The sequence below is a fragment of the Mastomys coucha genome, unplaced genomic scaffold, assembly GCF_008632895.1.
Source record: "Mastomys coucha isolate ucsf_1 unplaced genomic scaffold, UCSF_Mcou_1 pScaffold16, whole genome shotgun sequence".
NCBI classification, from domain to species: domain Eukaryota; kingdom Metazoa; phylum Chordata; class Mammalia; order Rodentia; family Muridae; genus Mastomys; species Mastomys coucha.
The window spans coordinates 19,425,324-19,446,614 of NW_022196898.1; the positions used below are offsets into that span (position 1 = coordinate 19,425,324).

The following is a 21,291-nucleotide window of genomic DNA, read 5'->3' on the forward strand; positions in this document are numbered from 1 at the left end:
TTTCCTGGTGTCGTCTCTCTTTCCTCCCTACCCGCTTATTTTACAGAATCTCGAGTTCCCCTGTTCGTAAATCACCCACGGAATGAAGTGAAACTGCGGGCCAGTTTCCTTCAGGTCCCCAGTCTCTCAAGTTCACAATGTGAACTAGAACAGTAACAGAAACAATATTTAAGGGTTTATGAACTAGCCATAATAGATTAATAAAAACAGCATATTCCACCTGTTTTGGGCTGAGAAAAAAAGAAGTGCTAATAGACTGATGAGTATCTAGATCATGAATCCATCCTATGTCCTTAGATGAACCATCAATAAAATAAGTATCTGACTGTGGAATGGGAAAAAGTTGGACTGAAAGACCCCCAGAACTGGGGAGATCCTTACTCAAGTCTCGGGATGACGCGAACACCCAATGACTCACGAGAGACCGAACTTGCTGCAATCACATGAGGTTTATTGGGGATACCGGTATCGGGTCGATCTCATGACCTTGCCAGTCAGAGGAGTTCGACCACTAGCAAGAGGAGTAAGCAGTATTTAAAGGAAAAAACGACAAACTAGGGGGGTGAAGGGGTTACCAGGGAAACATAACAAGGGAACAATGGAAAATTCCAAAGGAACCCACTACCTAGCTGAGTCTGGTCACAAGGAAGTCATCCTGCACACTCATTGTCTAGAGGAATGTGGTTTGGTCAACACTATCTTCTTAATGGCTGACCGCTCCTAGGACTAATTAGATCCTGTAGTTTAGTCAATGCTATCTTCTTAATGACTGACCGCTATCCTGTTCCTTATTCTGGGCAATGTTATCTTCTCAATAGCTGACTGCTATCTTGTTCCTGGAACTGACCAGTCCACATTCCTGGCTCACAGAGACTTCCTTTGCCTTCTTTAAGTAAAGGTTACACATTATACATACATTTCTATTAAATGCCCTCATTCTAAGATTCTCTAGTCTTTCAGGACAAGTTCTGTCATCACAACATCCGTTCATATGAGAAAAATTCCACAGCTTGTCAGCTGAAAAAACGATTTCCTATCCTTTACAGAGTAGTCTGCAAATAAAAGTTGAAAATACATAGAGTCTGTGATACTCTTAAAAATGAATTGTTAGTTAAGGGTAATGTAATACAGCAGTGATAAAATCCTTATCATTGTTGACATCAGGTCCTCCCCTGGCTTACTAATGTATACTCTGAGGTTTTAAAATAGTCACATGACTAACGTTCTTATTAGGTCAAGCAGTATACAATCACAGGGCAAGCCACATGTGGCACAACCCATGTTTTTTCCATACAGGAATAATTGACTAACAACAGCAAGCAATAATCAGGAATCTGAAGTAAGCTCACACCCATCTGCTCACATACCAGGGAGGAGCATGAAACCCATTCCAAGGACGATTCCATGTTTTAGAGAAGCTCAGGTTTTACGGCTTGTTTTCTTGGAGTTTTCTCACAAGCTCTCAGAATTCTCCTCACATGACTCCATTCCTGGACTGTGTTCTGACCTACAATGTAAACACAACCAGATGATTTCACTAATTCTGATGACTTCCTTGGCCAAAAAGAAAAGGTTTGAATCTTCAAAATCCTGTTATATTTAAATTTTGCTGGACTTTAAAAAAAAAAAATCAATGCGCCGGGTGGTGGTGGCACACGCCTTTAATCCCAGCAGTTGGGAGGCAGAGGCAGGCGGATTTCTGAGTTCGAGGCCAGCCTGGTCTACAGAGTGAGTTCCAGGACAGCCAGGGCTACACAGAGAAACCCTGTCTCGAAAAACCAAAAAAAAAAAAAAAAAAAAAAAAAAAAAAAAAAAATGATAAAAATGATACTGATCTTGATTGTGTTAGAGCCTCAGGCAAAGACAACGCTAAGACCTTCTGGTATGACTGTTTGTTTAATCAGGGCCCCCTACCTTCTATCACATTGGGCAACATTCTCTCACAGGAACTGAACCTATCAGGTGTAAACACATTACATCAGCATATGTTAAAATACTAACAATCACGGACTCACAGCTGCGAGGCTGAAAACTTGGTAGCTGCTGACTGTGCGAATCTGGCTCTTAGCAATCGGAGTCTGCCCCTGTGTATGTCTCTCCCTCAGCACTTCCGATCCTGTGTGAGAACCTGGAAGGTGCCTGGAGATCCACCGTTCCTGAGTCCACAAGGAAAGGCTAGACATGCTGGTTATGACTGTGGAAAGGAATTAGCAGCAGCAGCAGGAGCGGTGGGTAAATCACCTTAGAGACCAGAGAGAGGTGCAGCGAGCACAAGGTAATTTATCTCTTATCTTGCTCTCTATAGAAACACTTGAATAAGAATTATTTATACTTTTTAATGTGTCTGAGTGTTTCTTCAAGGCATATGCACATGAACCACATGTGTGCCTGGTGCCTCTGGAGGTTAAAAGAGAGACTCGGATCCCTGGAACTGGAGTTATGGATGGTTGTACCCTATCACGTAGGTGCTGGAAACCAAGCCACCCCTGTGAGAGCTACGGCTGAGCCAGCTCTCAAGCCCCTGCCCTTTTACCTGCTGCTACCAGAGGGCTCGGCCTACATTCAAGGTAGGTCTTCTCACCTCACTTAAGACAATCAAGACAATCCTTCCAGTAAGGCATCCTACTCAGTTGATTCTAATTTTTGAAAAATTGACATTAAAATCAATTGTAGTTCTTTTAGAAACTATCTTGAGGGTACTGAATTTAAACTCTTTTAGTCTGAAGTAGAATGCCGGTCTCCATCTATCTTTGCCTTTTTCAAAACACACTATGGTTTCAATCCACTTTAATATTAGATATAATTCATCTATGCTACATCTATAGCTGAGGTTCCTTCAAGCCCAAGTTCTCCCAAAAGATTGGTTCCCCAACTGACTTTAACAGGAAAAACAAAAAACAAAAAACAAAACAAAAAAAGCTGTGTTTTGTGATTACCCCCATGCTTTTAAACACCCAGCAGGAAAATATAACCAAAGATGAAAGTAATTGAGGAGTGTGTGTGTGTGTGACAGAGAGAGAGAGAGAGAGAGAGAGAGAGAGAGAGAGAGAGAGAGAGAGAGAGAGAGAGAGAGAGAGAGAGAGAGAGACAGAGACAGAGAGAGAGACAGAGAGAGAGACAGAGAGAGACAGAGAGAGAGACAGAGAGAGAGAGAATATAAGCTACACTTAAAAATGCACAAATGGCCAGGAGGTAGTAGTGGACGCCTTTAATCCCAGCACTCAGGAGGCAGAGGCAGGTGGATTTCTGAGTTCGAGGCCAGCCTGGCCTACAGAGTGAATTCCAGGACAGCCAGGGCTACACAGAGAAATCTTGTCTGGAACAAACAAACAAACAAATAAACAAACAAACAAATAAAGCTCAAATGTTCCAGGCCTTAAAGGCCTTTCCATTAAATAAACCCTAAGTGTGGGCTCCTGACATGCCAGGTGTAGTAATCACAATATCTCCAATTGTAATCAGATTAAAGGACCATCATACATTTTCTAACTGTAAACAAAATTGTGTTTGTGTATGCGTGATAATTCTTCAAATGTCTCTTTTGCTTTATAAAAGACCTACACAAACCAGACTACGATCATACCAAACATCACACTTGTTGATCTTTGTTCAGCTGATCCATTGAGCATCTCATTTCATCTGTCTGGGTCCCTTTGACTGTCCTCCAATGCATAAAAGTCAACAAGAGTGGGGACCCTGAGTCTTTCCTAGCTCCCACTGCAACTGGAAGCAGCCATGGAGACTTGTATCTGTCTCCTAAATACGTGTAGAGTCAACTACTGAACTCACTCGTTCTCTGAAGTCCCACTACTATCAGTCTTGTGTCTTCTTGCTGATCTCCGCTGTTGAACTGGGCTGCTTTCCTGGCCCCTAAATTAAAGGCTTTTCACTTGGTCTTTTAACTGCCTAACCCATTATGTATAACAGAGGCTAAACTCTTTGAGCCAAGACACCAAGTAAGACATTTCATTAGCATCCTTCTCCAAAATGTTCCTATCAGAGATTGCCCCAAGATGTTGCCAATGAGAATTCCACACATGACCAGCAGGGAAGATCTACGAGAACCAAACTGGGCCACTTTTTCCACCGATGTGCAGGAAAATGAGTTGGGAATGTTAGCTACTGCCACATTAGTTTGTAAATGTCTCCATTTTAGTTAATGATGATCATTGAGAGAGGGAGGGAAAAGGAGAGGGAGGGATGACAGGGAGATGACAGAGACAGACAGAGAAAGTTGGATTTCCAGAACTAAAACATCTTGTTTTTCTACATTCCTGCCTTCCCTCTCCTGTGACCCCCAGTAAAGGATCACAATAGATGTTTATTACCAACTGACATCCTTTATCTCGCCACCCCAGAGTTACCCCTGGAAATAAATATGAGGCAAAGAGGCAGACAGACTCGATCTCATCAGGGTGAGACTGCTTTATTAAAAATAAGAAGGGACCTCAACCTTCCCACAAAGTGAAGGATGGGCACATTTAGAGGGGCTGGAGGACTAGCATTGTTAATCCTGAGATTTGCCTGAGAAAAACAAGCTCCACCATTTGAGCCAAATTTGAAGCAAGTCTTTAATTAAATACTGACCAGGATGGGCTTTGGACAGGATCACTCACTCCCTAGAGTTCCCAGCCGAGTGGCCTAGAGACAGTGAAAACAATAGGCCACCATATTTTCCCATGAGATGTTTTTATTTTATAAGAACGACAACTCCCAGCATTCCAGGAAGTTGCCTGGTCCTTGGGTGGGTGAATCTTAAAGTTTATATGCACACAATTGTGGGTAGCTACCAAAAAGTTCCTTTTTCTTTTTTTTTTGTTGTTTGACTAGAAACAGGGTGGATTGTTTTGGATACCAATATCCAGGCGTTTCTGCAAGTGGCTGGAACTGTCAGGCTGAGGCCAAGCAATTCTTTATAACTAGGGACTATTGACAGACACCCCGAACTCAACTTCTCAAGATCTGCAGCTATTACCTAACAACCCCTAGCGATGCCTCAAAATGAGAAAGTTTTGATCTTTCCTTCCCACTTTCTGCTTTGTAAGTACCCCAGCCTGCAAGCAGAGAACTGGCTCTGATTCTTTTATCAAAGTCCCCTTACAAGTTCTTCTTCTGAAAAACAAAACAAAAATAAAAACCCAGTTCTGTCCTGAAGTCATTTCCTTGTCTGCCTTTTGGTCTCCTTGAGTTTACAATAAGGGCATTTTTGTTGTTGTTGTTTATTTGTTTGTTACAAATGTAAACATTGGCTCAATTTACAGAGACCTCGAACCATACATTGCTTTTATCTTGATATATAAGGGTTCTTGATTCGCCGAAGAATGGTACCCTGGACTCAAACAGTACGTTAATGCAAAGAGTGTTTTATTCTGCAGAAGTCCAGCATGCTGGGTCTCTCATTACTAGAATAGAGACACCCCCCCCCCCCCAAAGTGAGCTTGCAGGCCTGATTTAAAGCACATTAGGGAATTCTGGGGTAGGTGACCTCTATGTTAATCTGTTGGGTCCATCTCTATGGTATGTGGGGGCTGGAAACTGCTGCTGACCCATTGTCCTTGCCTTAGGCCAGGTGGCAGGGCAGCTTCTGAGGCCTGGACTTGCCTGGAATGGCCCAGCTCTTGGAGACAGAGATTTAGGCCCGTTCTCCTTGAAGCCTGTCATGGGATCAGCCTGGCCTTCTCAGGCAACACTGTTAGAATGTGCCTTACTTAGAAGCATTTGGAATTCCAGTCAAGTATTTGGATGTATACTATCTCTCTGAGACGCTTGGTTTTTAGAAGATCGGCAGCTCTTAAAGACACTGTAAGACTTTTTCAGATTCAGTTTCTAGAAGAAACAGTTGAAGGTCCTAGACTCACATTATTCCACCAGGAAAGAAACTCAAAATTAAATTTTCAATTAGTTAATTTTTAAAAAACTGGGCGTTTTCCCTCTCTTTCTTTTCTTTTCCTTCCTTTCTTCCTTTCTTTCTTTCTCCCTTTCTTTCTTTCTCTCTCTCTTTCTTCCTTTCTTTCTTTTTTCCTTCCTTCCTTCCTTCCTTTCTTTCTTTCTTTCTTTCTTTCTTTCTTTCTTTCTTTCTTTCTTTCTTTCTTTCTTTCTTTCCTAAACAGGGTTTCTCTGTGTAGCCCTTGTTGTCCTGGAACTCACTCTGTAGACCAGGCTGGCCTCAAACTCAGATATCTGCCTGCCTCTGCCTCCCAAGTAGTGGGATTAGAGGCATATGCCACCACTGCCCGGCTGATATTTTCTTTAGTTACATTCCCGGCTGATATTTTCTTTATTTACATTTCAAATGTTTTCCCCTTTCCAGGTCTCCCCCAGGAGCCCCCATCCTAATCCCTCTCCCTCTGCCTCTATGAGGGAACTCCCCCACCCAATTAATTAATATTTTATTTAGTTATGACTTAGTCAAAGTCTTATATAGCTGTTTTCCTTCACTCTCAAATTCTTAAACTATATGGATTTTAATTAATTGCTGTTTTTCAAAAGAAAAGGAGGCATCAATTACTATATATTAATGTGGTCCAAAATATTATCCCTAAACATGCATTCACACACACACACACACACACACACACACACACACAATTAGGCATGTTGGAAAAAATAGTAGGTAGCATAGCAAATTCAAAAAGAAATGCAAAAATGTAGGAGCCAAAGGTTGTTTCTAAGTTATTCTCAGGAACTCTAAGTTTTCCTCATGCTGCCTTAGAACATATCATAAATTCACAGATTATGCCAGCAGTGGTGGCACATGCCTTTAGTCCCAGCACTTGGGAGGCAGAGGCAGGTGGATTTCTGAGTTCGAGGCCAGCCTGGTCTACAGAGTGAGTTCCAGGACAGCCAGGGCTATACAGAGAAACCCTGTCTCGGGAAAAAAAAAAAAAAAAAAAAGTTCATTTAGACAAAGCACAGCAGAACAACGTGGAGCACAAGGTTGAAGCTTTTTCTGGTGTATACAAGAAGCTCACAGGTGAGGATGTTAATTTTGAATTCCCAGAGTTTCAGTTGTAAAGAAAATGACTGAATAAAGTGTCATTCATAATAAAAAATAAAAAAATAAAAAAATAAAATGTTCAGCTGCAACAAGTAAAGAAACTTCAGGGAAGCTCTATGAAGTACTCGTGTCTCTGAGTAACTTAAAGTAACTTTAACTTCATTGACTCGTATTAAAAATATGTAAAGATTTCAATTGACTCTACTTAATCCAACAACCACGAAATCAGTCTCCAGTGACTACATTTACAATGCCTTAAGAGCATTGTACCTTAAGAGCTCATAGTTATTGACTAAGTGAATATTTAAGGTGTGTTATATTGTACGGTTAGCTTAAATTTTAAAAAATAATAAAGAAGGGGAGGGACTTGTGATAGCTGTTATTGGTGTTCAATTAGCTTGATAAACCCATGAAGGAGTTTTTCTTTTAATTAAATAATTTGAAGTGGAAAGACCCACTCTTAATCAGGGTCTTTGGAGGAGAGATGATGAATCTGGGCCACCCCTTCTAGTGGCCACCAATACAAAGGACATGGAAGAAGGAAGCCTGTTCTCTGTCTGCTTGCTCTTGCTCTTAATGGGCAAGTCCATTCCGTTACTGCTCTAGAGACTATTTCTTTGGCATTCTGGCATATACTGAAGACCAGTTAAGATATCCAGCCTTGTGGATATCTCAGCTACTGGATTCTTGAACCTTGCATTGGTAGACAACCCTTGTTGGATTGTTGGGTTCACTGTACCACAGCCTGTATTGTGTGTGTGTGTGTGTGTGTGTGTGTGTGTGTATGTGTATGTGTGTGTTCTATAAGGTTTGTTCTTCTAGGAACTCTGACTAACATAGGACTGTACTATGGTGGTAGCGTCCTCACTTAGCATGCGCAAAGCCATGGGTTCCGTCAACAGCAATGCATAAACCTATCCTGGTGGCTTATGTCGATAATGCCAGCATGTGGGAGGAGGGTGTATAAGAAATTCAAGGCCCACTGTGAACTCAACTTTGATGCATGTGCCGGTCAGTCTTGTCTCCATGAAGGTCTTTGTGTGGATGGAGGAAACGACTTCTACTGTGACTGCGCAGGTCGTGGATTCACAGGGACACACTGAGCCTTTGATGCCTCATTGTTGGTCAAAGCCTTATCGCAATGAGGCAACATGTAAAGACGCTGTTGACAGCTATATTTGCCACTGACAGCCTGGTTACACAGGTGCTCTGTGTGAGACAGACATAAGTGAATGCAGGAGCAACCCCTGCTAATCTGGGCAGGGTGTGTATGTGTGTGAGAGCTGTCCTCAGAAGACCTGCACAGACAAATTGCTGGCCAGCTTTCCTCCTTCAGTTCCATTGACTCCTTAGGCTATGCTTGTATGTCTGTCAGCCTGGATTCATAGACAAGAGCAGCCTAGAACCACTATTCCCTGAGAGGCTCCATCTGTAGTAATAAACATTTATTGGTGGTTTCTCCTGTACCTTAGATCATTGAATTCCCAAATAAAAGACACAAAACCTTTATGATAAGCCTTAAAGCACTGGAGCTGGGCAGATATCGACCCTCTATGCTCTTTTGTCTCCTCCTCTATCAATAACCCTGAGATATAACTTGCCGTCTTTTGCCAGGGCCACTTCTACTCCAATTGGCCTATCCTTATGGCCACATTCTCATGATTCACCTCCCAATGACACCTCAGAAGGAGGCATCAGATCTCATTACGGATGGTTGTGAGTCACCATGTGGTGGCTGGGATTTGAACTCAGGATCTTCGGAAGAGCAGTCAGTGCTCTTAACCACTGAGCCATCTCTCCAGCCCTCACTCCTTACTTTTCTCTCTCCTGAAGACTGCTTTCTTGACCACAGTGTCTTGTCTTTACCAAATCATAACAGAATGGGGCTTAAAACAATATTTAGTCCCTGTAAATGTGATTGTTTGCCAACAAGAGGAATCATGAGCTCAGTGGGGGACCACAACAACCTGGGTCTGTAGGAACATTTATAAGGCTGACTAATAATGAGAACTTCTGTGATTGTGGAATGACATTGGGTACTCCTCTGAAGGAGTATCTGAAGCAGAAAGAGTCACACTTGATCTGAGCTAGTGGCAGCTCTCCAAAAAGCATCCAGGCCTCCAGTGCCAGATTGACACTGCTTCCTGGACATGGAGCTCCTAGGCAGATGTGTTGTTTTGTTTTGTTTTGTTTGAGACAAGGTTTCTCTGTATAGTCCTGGCTGTCCTGGACCTCACACTGTAGACCAGGCTGACCTTGAACTCAGAAATCTGCCTGCCTCTGCCTCCCAAGTGCCGGGATTAAAGGCGTGCACCACCACCGCCCAGCCTGATGTGTTTCTTTAATATTGCATAAAAGAAGAAAGATAACAAGAGACCAAAGTACATATAAGTTTACCTCATCACTTTTGGCATGTCTGACCTCTGGAGAGAACAGAACTGCCAAGAGAACTAAGGGCAAGAAGCAAAAGTTTCTGCCCTAACCGTACAGGCTAGTTTCTGTTTCCATTCTCATCATTCTGATAGCATCTGAGGCCCCTCACAGAAACACCTGCCTGCCAGATGTTCCCAACAACCTACTTCAGTGTTCTTTTTGTAGAATATCTTTTTTGTATTATTTGATTATTTCATACATGTACACAACGTATCTTGATCATACAAGCAACGTCTTCCTCATGTGACTGCCAGACACCTCCGCCCAAGTCCGTTTTCCACCTTCGTGTCATCTTTTGTCCCGTTTTGCTGCCTGCTAGAGTGTTGCCTGATCTTGTTGGCTTGATTTTGACATGTAACTCTCCTGCAGTGAGTTCATGAGTACAAGAGTCATGCCGTGTCCAGAAGATAGCATTTCATAACATGCTTCCTCATCTTCTAGCTCTTAAATTCCTTCTGTTTGCTCTGCCTTGATGTTTCCTTAGGTGCAGGGATAGAAAGAAGGCAGAATACTCAACACTTATTCTTGTCACTTTAACCCATTATATGTCTTCTGCAGTGCTGGCCACTGTAGAGAGAGGCTTCTCTAGCTAAGGCTGAAGGAAGCACCAATCTATGTATATAAACAAAAAATACTTCAAAAGCATTTTGACAACATGTCCATTTAGCAAAACAACAGTAGTAGTGCTCCCACACACCTCTACCCCCCGAAACACGTTCTTAGGGCCTATGCCTTCTTGAGCCATGGGTTTTTAGCCTGGCTTACAATTTGTTAGGAATTCTTTCCTATGGACGAGGCATCAGATCCAGTTAGAAAGCGGTCACCTTCAGAACCTTACTGCCACTGTTACACCAGTGGATACATCTTGTCTAACAGGTCAGTATTGTAGCATTCAGGGTCCAACAGTTGGACCAATGTGTTTTAAATGTGCCTAGGTTTATGACTTTGTTCTATTATAAAAATCACATGCAACTTTTGCTGTGTTGGAGCATAGTATTAAGGGCAAATTAAATCTGTGTTTCCCAGGTTATGGTCATTCATAGTTAGTTCCAGAATAATCTCTCCCATTGAGGACAGAGCTGTGTGTCTATATCAGCATCGTCCTGTGTATCAGATGACTGGATAGATAAGGTCAGTTTTACATGCTAGAGGACACATCTGTATGACAGAGTATGAAAAGGAAACTGCACATAAATACCGTCATCAGCTCACACATACATACTGCCAATGGTTTATTTGTTCTGAGTTAACTTTCGATGTAGTTGGCACATTGGTAATATTACAAGACTCAAAGGTTTCCCTCCTTCCACTATGTGCATACCAGGAATCAAACTCCACCATCATCATCAGACTTGACTGCAAAATGCCTTTAGGTGCTGAGCCTCCCTGCTACCCTTGGGATATGGTATTTTAAAAGTGCCATGCAGTTTAATGTGGGCTAAATCTCCATTAAATATTTTAATTTATTTCTTAAATTTATAAAGGTATTTTAATGTTAATTTAGCCATTTGTACTTATGTAGTAATTATAATACTAATCAATACAGATGTATTAAACCTTAAAGTCTTATATATGCAGAGTTTAATATACATAATATTGTTGCACAGAAATGTGAGACATTGATAATAATGGACATTTAATCATATAATAAAGCATACTAGAATTAAGCTTAGCAGTGGAAGTAGATGCAAATATAAGTTCAAGGAGAAAGAAGTTATATAAAACTTTTTGTTTGTTTGTTTTGTTTTTTCGAGACAGGGTTTCTCTGTATAGCCCTGGCTGTCCTAGAACTCACTCTGTAGACCAGGCTGGCCTTGAACTCAGAAATCCACCTGCCTCTGCCTCCCAAGTGCTGGGATTAAAGGTGTGTGCCATTATCGCCTGGCTATATAGAACTTTTAAATGTTAAACATCCACTAGTATTTTTAGTGAATGCTGGTGACTTTCAAATAGCTATCATGTTGTTTATATTTAATTCCTCTAAAACAGTGACATTTCATTCTAAAGTCTCAGTAGTTATTGCATATCAAAAATTACAGTAACCTGATATTACATTGAAATTTTTAGTTAACCTAAAATTGTATAATATATTTTGAAAGTTCTTCTGGAAATCATGGGCAAAGAAATTTGAAGACTTAAAAAATAAATTGTTGGGTTTGAGGTGGAAGTTGAAAAAACTCACCAGAAGCTTAAAAAATGAAAGCTTTTATTTCTGAGCACTCACTCAGGGAGGTGACCAGTTTGGAATCTGAACCAGGTCCCCAAAGGGAAATTACTTCCTGTATTCTCAGCTTAGTTCCATAAATAGTTGTAAGGGAGCAGGAACTGTGACTCTCATGTAAGGGACAAGGTGTTGGCATCAACGCAGCAGAGATCAACAGGAGCGAGGTACCTAAATCAATTTTTATCTCTCTACTGTTCTTATCTATCATCTATCTTTACCTGTCTGTATCTATCTGCTGATAGTTAGATGGCTAGTAAATATATTGCAATTAAATAAACTCCTCTTTGGAGGCAACACTAAATAAAAATAGCCTCGTGCCTTACAGGTCATTCAGGAGGTATGATGTTGGTGCTGGCAGAAGCCCCTGGCACACCTTCCTGTGATGGTCTCTTGCATGATGAAAGGTAAGGCTGGTGACACAGCTACCTGTGAGCCAGGAGCGATGACACCACCCTGCGTAGGGTTGGCTACCCTGTGAAAATGTAGATACTCAACCCCGGTCGGGGTGGTCTTTGGGAGAGAAAACCATGAGAGATTAGAGATGCACCCTCTCTGCAAGCAGCTGTTGGTGCTTTGCTTACTAGAGAATTGAGAACACACTCCGCAGCTTGAGGGGGAAAGATGGCTGACTTCCACAGACACAGTCTCTTGTACACGTGGCTGTTAAAAGCCTCCCCTCTCCCATTTGGCAAATCACCTGGCCTTGCAGGAAGATCAAAATTAGCAGTAGAAGTTGAAAAAAGATAAATGTTGGGCTGGGTAGTTGGTCTATTGGGTAAGAGCGCTTGCTGTACAAACATGAAGACTTGAGTTGAAATCCCTTGTAGCCGTGTAAAAAAATGATCACAAGTGCCTGTGATCCCAGGGCTGAGAAGGAGAAACAGGGGAGCCACTGGGGTTGGCTGCCTCTAGCTTCAGGTTCAGTGAGAGACTATAACTCAACAGAGGGAGGCAGAAAGTGAGAGCAAGACACCCAGTATTATCTGGTTTCCAAAGGGACTCATGCACATACATACATGTATACAGGAAGCACATGTTCACACGTGTGCGCACACATATATACACATGTACCTTTAAAAAATTAAAAGTTCGTTCTCCAGTCATCATTAGGTGGCTATTCTAAATGGAAACACCCCTTCTCTTAGAAGTAGGAGGGAGTCTTGTTAGATAGGCAACCGAGGAAGAAAGGCTTGGGAAGCTCAGGAAGTCTCAGTACACATGAGGCTCCTTCCTAAAGTTATACAAGTAGCAAACAATATCTAAGAAGAGAAGACTTCAGTGGAGCTGCCTGCGAGCTGGGCAGGGGACTCCAGCACGCAGGATGTCTTGAGCTATCATCCATATTAGCATATGCTTATTGGTGATACATCTGTCTTTGCATCAGGTACAACCCTGTAAATGACCCATACGTCTATAGACTCACCAAGCTGGACTTGGGTGGACTTGTTTCCATGGTCTGTTGTTGGTGTCTTATCTAGAGTGAATAAGTCATTCATATCTCCCCAGGAAAAGTCAGTCACACAACAGTAGCTTAAACATAATTTTGATCAGTTCTTAGCCATCCAGATCCTTTCCCTGATATAATGTTTATAATGAATCTAGATGAAGCATTGACCCAAAGTATCACGGGTTCTAAATGAGAAATATCACATACCTCAGTTACTCAGAACACGTTCTTCTGGCCACATTTGGTATACTGAGAGTTCACAAGCAAGGAGAGAATGGGCTGGCAAATGTGGGTAGTGTCGGGACCCAGATCCCACTGCCCTGCATGACCCCACTGGTGCTTCAATTTGATGCCTTAGCAATCAGTGGGCTAGATCTGATCTGCTTCAGTTTGCGGCACTGATTGAGACTACATGAAACCCTTTCAGACAGGTAAGCTGAAAGCAAAGATTCAAAAAGACTGAAGAGTGCCGGGGCATTGTTGCTTTGTTTATTTACTTTTTAAAGCCCCTGCAACTTACCCCTGTTGCTCTTCATAAATGATGTCTCCCTGTGTGCGTATATATGTAAGCTCCTCCTGGAAGGTAATATCATTTCTTAATTTCTTCATTTTCCCCACCAGAGATGAATGGTGTAGAGAAGAGCTAACACATTCCAGTTTTTTTAAAAATGCGTTGAGACAGGCAGTGATGGCACATGCCTTTAATCCCAGCACTTGAGAGGCAGAGGGAAGTGGATTTCTGAGTTCAAGACCAGCCTGGTCTACAGAGTGAGTTCCAGGACAGTCAGGATAACACAGAGAAAGGCTGTCTCGAAAAACCAAAACAAAAAACAAAAAAGCATCGTGTGTGTGTGTGTGTGTGTGTGTGTGTGTGTGTGTGTGTGTGCGTGTGTGATATACTGCCACAGGCTGGCCAGTCTGGGCCTCCCTCAACCCACGAGGGAACAGGATCCTAGTCAGGTAGACAAGGTGTTGGCGAAGAAATGACAAACAGAAACAGACACAAGGGAGTGCTGTAACTGAATGCAATTTGTACAAAATAGAAATCAGGCTTATACAGAAAACAGGGCAAACTACAGAAGTCATATAGGCAGGAGATGGCTACATCAAGGTCAGTAAAATCAAACAGCCAGGTGCAAGGCGGAGGAGCAGTGGTGTCTTTTTACTTGGGCTAGGTTGTCCTGGCAGCCCCAAGGTAAACTCTCAGGGTCTGTCTGAGGCAAGTAGCTGAAGGTAGCATTCCTTGGCTGTAACATAAATAATTAGTGATGGGAGCTCTACAACTTCTAACTTCTCACTGGCAATAAAACCGTTTTTCTTTCTGTGTGAGACTGCTCTGATAAGAAGTGCCTAACTGCTATCTCTGATTCTTGAGACACCCTGTCTGGTAAGACAGCTTAGTAAAAATTCCCAGCTAAACTTATTAAGGGATCCAAGGTCATGATGCTCACAGAATGTGTGAACGAAGCCCAGAGATTTGCCCAAATGGAGTTAAGGGAACATGGAGAAAAGAAGAAACGGAAGCGAGGAGAGGACGCAGGAGATGATGATGATAAGGAGGGCGCCATTGGTGTGAGGAACAAGGTGGCTGGGGGGAAAATGAAGAAGCTGAAGGGCCGCTAATACTTTAGAAAGACTTCTGCTTGCCAGCTCTAAGATTCTGTCCAGAGACAGCCTGGCCAGCTGGGAGCTCATTCTCTCGGGATTGGAGTGTCATTGCAGTGGGACAACTTTTACAGTGTTGACACAGGACTGGCCAATCTTCAGCTTGCATTCCTTACCTGTGACACAAGTGCCATGTGCTCTTCATGCTGCACTGCCTTCCTACCTGCAAGCCGGTCTAGCTGAGGGAGAGCACTGTCTGGAGTTAGCTGTAAAGCTTTACAGGATGGTGTGTGAGCCACCTATCTCAGTCAACATTCAGCCTGATGTGGATCAATAGTAATTATTATTATTATTAAAGATGTATTTTTATTAAAAAAAATTCCCAGCTAATTGCAGCTAGGAAATCTATTAGGGTTATTGAAGCACTGTGAAGGCCAGGAAATAATATTCAATCTCAGTGTTAGCTATAACGAAATATTTCTTAGGGCACCTTTATGCCTGAATAAAGCATGCAGATCTCTCCACAGACTTAGCAGAGATCAATCTGGAACACATCCAAGTTAGGAGATGCCCACAACTTACTGAAATCCCCAGGAGACAAACTCCCTTTGGAGTCATAATGCCTCTTGTCCATGATCAGCTTTTAACCCTGATACTGTAGACCTACTAGGATAGACAAGTGCATGCAGCAATATATATGTGCTGTAGAGCACTTTTGAAATTCAAAGGATAGTTTTCAGGAGTCAGTCCTCCCCGTCCATGAAGTCTCAAACCTAGGTCCTTACAAGTGACAGGAAGTGCCTTTACCCACTGAGCCATCTCGCTGGCCCTTAACATTTTCTATTTATCTGGACCAAACGGTCTGGATTCTGCATTTCAGTGTACTGAGCACAACTGATTGAGCAAATACCCACATGAAAAATAAAGTTGAGGGCCAGAAAGATGGCTCAGAAGAGCAGAAGTTCTTATTCCTCAAGCCTGAAAACCCGAGATCGAGCCACCAAACCCCTCATGGAAGGGAGAGAGAGGAAAACTAAAGTAAAATTGAAAGAGGAAAGAATAGAAAACAGAGAAAAATGATCTTTCACAGAAACAATAAAGTGGTTGTCTAGCTTTTTCTCATTGTGGTAAATGACAATCACTGCTCAGGCTTCATGTCATATTTTTGTGCTCTTTACATCCAAAAAGGTAATTGTAAGAAACAATGTATTCTTAAGTTTTGCCTCTGATAATAGCCTCTATGGTATTATGGAAACTCAACTTCATATTTAAAATACTTCTTGTTTCAGCACTAATGAGTTTGTAATTTATCCTAGTCCACAAAAGGTTTCAAAATGGACTCTCTCCATCATGGCCAACTTTTCCCATGAGTCATCTCTCATTTTATATAGGCACTGGCTATATAGGTGCTGCTATGTATTCAAATGCTAAATAGTGGCCCCCAAGATCTGGTTGCCTCCAGAGGAGCAAATTCTCAGCACATCAGTTTTTGTTTTGTAAACCTTGCTCCCCAATTTAAAGTTAATTGGTTAATAAAAGGCTAGAGGTTGTGACTGGGCAGTAGAGAGAGAAAGGTGGGACTTGAGGATTGAGTGAGGGGTTTTGGGGGAGACCAGAAGAAAAAAGGAGAGAGGAAGTGGAGAGAGGAGATGGACCATGAGCACAGTGGACCCTGAGGACAGGCGTAACCTGGGCGAGTCTCAAACAGCAAGTAACAGGGGGCACATGACTGAGGCATAAGTTAGAGTAGTTCACACCCTGCCCAATCTAACCTTATAGCTTGCAAATAAAATACCAGGACTTTGTGTCTTTTATTCAGGGTAGCTAGAATCTTTAATTCATTTTACAGAATTCCATATAACTTAATCAAGTCTCCTGTGACTACTGCAGTTCACAGGTTTTGGCTGGTAAATATTTTATATGTAGCCTTCTAGTAATTCTGTTCATTTTATTGATCTATAGCAAGTTGACCCCAAGATTACTGAAAATCTGGAAAAAAGATATAAAATATTGAATTATTCATTTTTTAATAGCCAAGGCAATACATGTTTATTACTCTGGAGAAATGACTCTTGATTTTTTAATAGAATACATATCAGAGATTTCAGAATAGTACAAAAAAGACTGTCTTCTTGCAGACATGTTGAGCTCAGTTGGGACAACTTGTCATTTGTTATACAGAGAATGCTGATGTCCTATATCCAGGGGCTTGGTCCCAGCTTGGCTCAAGGAAATTCTACTCAAGTTGGCATTTTTTAATAGTTCAGTTTGATAAGCACTTAATGAGCAAAGCACAATGCAGAGTGTATTCCTAGAGATCTCTCAGGTGCAGGAGATGACAATTCTACCTCCATTTATTTAAGTGAAGGACACTGGTACACAGAAGTCTCACAGAGCATCTGGCTGGAAGATGGTCAGGACTCATTGAAAGCAATAGATGTCGTTTTGTTGCTGGCTTTTGAAATGGTCTCTCTGTGGCCAGTGAGAGGCTGGCCTGGAATTCACTACATAATCTAAGCTCGCCTACCATATGAGGCTACATGTATGGTAGAAGGAAGGAGAGAACCCCTCCACACATGTACTGTGACACATATACATATGTACATGTGCACACACACACACACACACACACACACACACACGCACAGAGTAAATGTAAGAAAAAAATTTAAATAGAAAGTAAAAACAGAACTAGAAAATCTGTTACCCTCAAGCCCAGAATTTCAAACAGCACACTGAGACAACTCATTGTTCTATTTACTCTCTCAGACCTCAATGCGCTGTTTTTTTATTTGATTTTATAAATAAGAAAATGTTTGCATTAGTTTCCCTCAGTCATGATTAGTTTCCAGTTCACAAAGTAGAAACTCATTTGTGATTACAAACAGGTAAAGGGAAGCCTGTGCAGAAACCAGGGACTGAGGTGACAGGCATCCTTTCAAATAAAAAATGGTCGTGGGGCGATCGAAGGGAGCTTTCCCCTGCAACATTAACTAGTTCAAATTGCAAGTATAAACCTGAGAATAAAACATAAGCCTGGAGCAGTGTGAATGAGACACATCCCCCACATTCTTAGACTTCTGACTACTCAGTCCCCAGTTGATGAAGCTATTTGGGTAGATGTAGGAGGTGTGGGCAGTGTGGGGTTGGGAGCTCAGCTTTGAGGTTTCAAAAGACTCATTTTGAGTTAGCCCTATGATTCCTGCCTGTGATTTGCCTGATTTAAGCTCTGGGCTACTCCAGCCACTTGGCAGCTGCTCCCTTGGCTATGCTATCATGGACTATTATCCCTCAGGAACCTTAAGCCAAGTAAAGCCTTTCTTCTATAGATTGTCTGGGTCATGGTGTTTGTCTCAACAGTAGAAAAGTAGCTAAGACAAAGCCTATACTGTTTCCACTCCTTCCACCAGAATCTGTCCAGCTCGTTGCCCATCTACCTGGGGCAGGGGCGGGGGCGGGGGTGAGCGAATGCCATAAGAGAATCCAACTCATGTTTCCTGGAGTCATGAAGATTTGCTTGGGGTCTAGCCTGGAGCTTATTGAAACATTGCTTCTTAGAAACAATGAATCATGCTACGTGAGAAATGGAACAGTTCGTACCATTTTAGCAACTGATTTTTAGTTAAAGTAAATGTATAATTATAGACAGTTGTTTTTGAAATACTCGCACATACTTAGAGGTTTTAGATTCATTGAGCTATTTGCTCTCTGGAATGCCCTCTATCTTCTATACACAAGGTTACTTTTCAGCACATATTACATAAGTATAATCTTAAGAAAACTGAAACAATACAGAGAAGTGTATATACAACACTTAGCTTATACAACATCAGATAGTGTTGCTCACTGGGGGCGTTTGCCCATGTGCCATGCATGGTTGTACAAGATAATTCTGGTCAGCGGAATACAAATTTAAGTCAATGGGGGAGGGGTCCCTGGAAAGCTATGTCTTCCCTGACAAAAAGACACACACATTGTTTTCTTTTTATCCTTCCTCCCTCCCTCTCTCCTTCCCTCCCTCCCTCCTTCCCTCCCTCCCTCCCTCCCTCCCTCCCTCCCTTCTTTCCTTTGCTTCTTTCTTTCTTTTTTTATGGTTGGATTTGGAGAAAATTCCTAAAGGCAAACTTGTGACTTCAGGTAAGGAAAACACCCAGAAGGAGAATAAAGCTAGAAAGGATGGTGCAGAGCCCTGAGGTCCCCACCTACACAGCTTTCCTTTGGACTTGAAATATGAGAGAAATTATTTTTCCTTTACTGTTTCCTTCCTAGGAATTTATAAAGTCTATGTGCTGATTCCTATCCCATCCCTGCCTGCCAGAGATAATAGTCTTTGTTTGTTTGTTTTGAGATAGGATCTCTCTATGTAGCAATGGATGTCCTAGACCTTAATTTGTTGACCAGGCTAGCCTTGACCTTGCTATGCTGACCAGGCTAGCCTTGCACTCATAGAGGTCCTCTTGCCTCTGCATCCTCAATATTGGGGTTAAAGGTGAACACCAACCTGCTCAGCTAAATTAGTTATTTATTATTTATTATTCATAGATCTATTTATGTGCATTGAAAGTTTTGTCTGCATGTATGTATGTGTACCATGTGCCACTAAGGATCAGATGAGGGCATCAGCCCTTGAAACTGGAGTTACAGATGATTGTGAATCACCTAGCAGTAAGTGCTAGGAACTGAACCTCGGCCCTCTGAAAGAGCAGCAGGTGCTCTTCATTGTTGATCTAACACTGTAACTTAACACTCTCCATATTGGTGTGAATCTTTTGAGACCCATCTATATTTATAACACATTATTTTTTTTCTAAACATTTTAGGGTCAGCAAGAGGCTCAGCAGGTAAGACCAAGCCCCATGACCCAAGTTCGATTCCCAGGACCCAAATGATGGAAGGAGAGAACAAACTCCTGCAAGTTACCCTGAGATCATTATACATGCACTGTGGCATGCACATACATGCCTCCCTTTCTCACACAAACACAAATAAATAAATAAAGTGATATAGATTTTTTCCTCTTAAAAATGAGTGTGTGTTTTCTACTAACAGAAATTATTGAAGTAAAGCAGCCAATGTCTAAATCCTGGTATCTTGAAATAATCTGTATTATTATTGGTGAATATTATTCCCATAGCTCATGTGAGAATAATTGGAGTCAGTCTCTCCTACTAACACTCCATTCACATGTGGACACACACTCACACAAGTATGTACATAGAGACAGACATGCCCCCTAATACATGAAGCAGTTTCACATACACATATGCCATATACTCTTACTCTCATGAAAGGAAGAACAGGAGAAATCAAAGCCTGTAAAAAGTACTTCATTTTACTTGAATAAGCAATAGTAGAATACCTTAAGATTATAACTAAACTTTTATAGAAAACAGATACCTGAAATTCAAATTAGATATCATTTTATTGGCCATAGAATTATAGAATTAATATTAGTAATTAGTAATGCTCTCAAGGCCATGAGGGTAGAATGAAATGTATAAGCTGAGCTTAGGTCTACAGAGTAGAACTGAACTAGAATGTATGAACCAAGATGTTGTAGATTTCACGCTCTCGTTCCAGCAGAGGAGGAGGCTCACAGGAGGCCGGGAGTTTGAGGAGATCATGAGGAGCCATGGATAAATAAGACATACATTATTTATTGACATCTATGTTACTTACTAGACGTGCTGGTACCATGATGGGTGCTGGTGAAGGCAAAGATGCATACCTCCGACCGAGGCCAAATTTATACATAAGTCACACAGAAGTGACATCCAGCAGGAATAGTTACATAGCAGCTTGTGTTATTGTTTGCTTTTGGGTTCCCTGACGTTCAGTGTCAGCCATTTTGTGCTTACTCTGAGCCCTCAAAGATGCCTACCATTAGCCATTGTGGCCCATGTTGGAGACCTATGTCACCATCCTATTGTGTAAACATAATGTGATCCTTACAGCCCTCTGTCCCAAACATAGTTCAGCTGATTATTTAATTTTCTTGTTTCTTTTATTATTGATTATTGATTTTAAAGTAAAAGCTATCTCTGAATTATCTTTCATGTGACCATAAACCTGCATCTACATAAGAAGGTTTTAAAAAGCAAAACTTCAAGAGAATAGTTGAGTTTGGATGAATGTTCTTTACTATTGAGACATGTGTTAGATCCCTTTAGATTAAGACAAAAGGTTATGAGAAGCATTAAGAATTTGAAGTCATCCTAGTAACAATTACATCATGTAAGCCACTAAATTTATACCAACTGGCATTGCTGCCTCTAATTCTCTTTTGTGGATCACATGGCTTGCTTTTTTTTTCATTTTTATAATTTGAGTTTTCATCTTCTTACTAATAAACTTTATTCTCTGACAATTTCACGCAGGTTTATAATGCATTCTGGCTACCCTCTGCTCTCCCCTTAGACCCCTACCAGCTTGCCCTCTTCCTCCAAATCCCTTCCCCATAATCATAATTTTTGTTTTATGTCCCACAGTGTCTAACTAGGGCCATCCGTATGACCCTGGGTCTGGACCTTTGCTGGTGTGCTCACTAACTGGTACACAACTGTATAGTAGGCTTCTCCCTAACAT

At 41.6% G+C, this 21,291-nt stretch overlaps 1 long non-coding RNA gene across 1 annotated transcript; it reads left to right on the forward strand.

Annotated features, from left to right (window-relative positions):
• Nucleotides 1-1,516: 1,516 nt before the first annotated feature.
• LOC116094056 lies at nt 1,517-19,638 on the forward strand. The gene is made up of 5 exons (XR_004119950.1): nt 1,517-1,572; nt 2,106-2,275; nt 2,466-2,567; nt 11,980-12,058; nt 19,527-19,638. It is a non-coding gene; the product is annotated as an uncharacterized LOC116094056 (long non-coding RNA).
• Nucleotides 19,639-21,291: the final 1,653 nt, after the last annotated feature.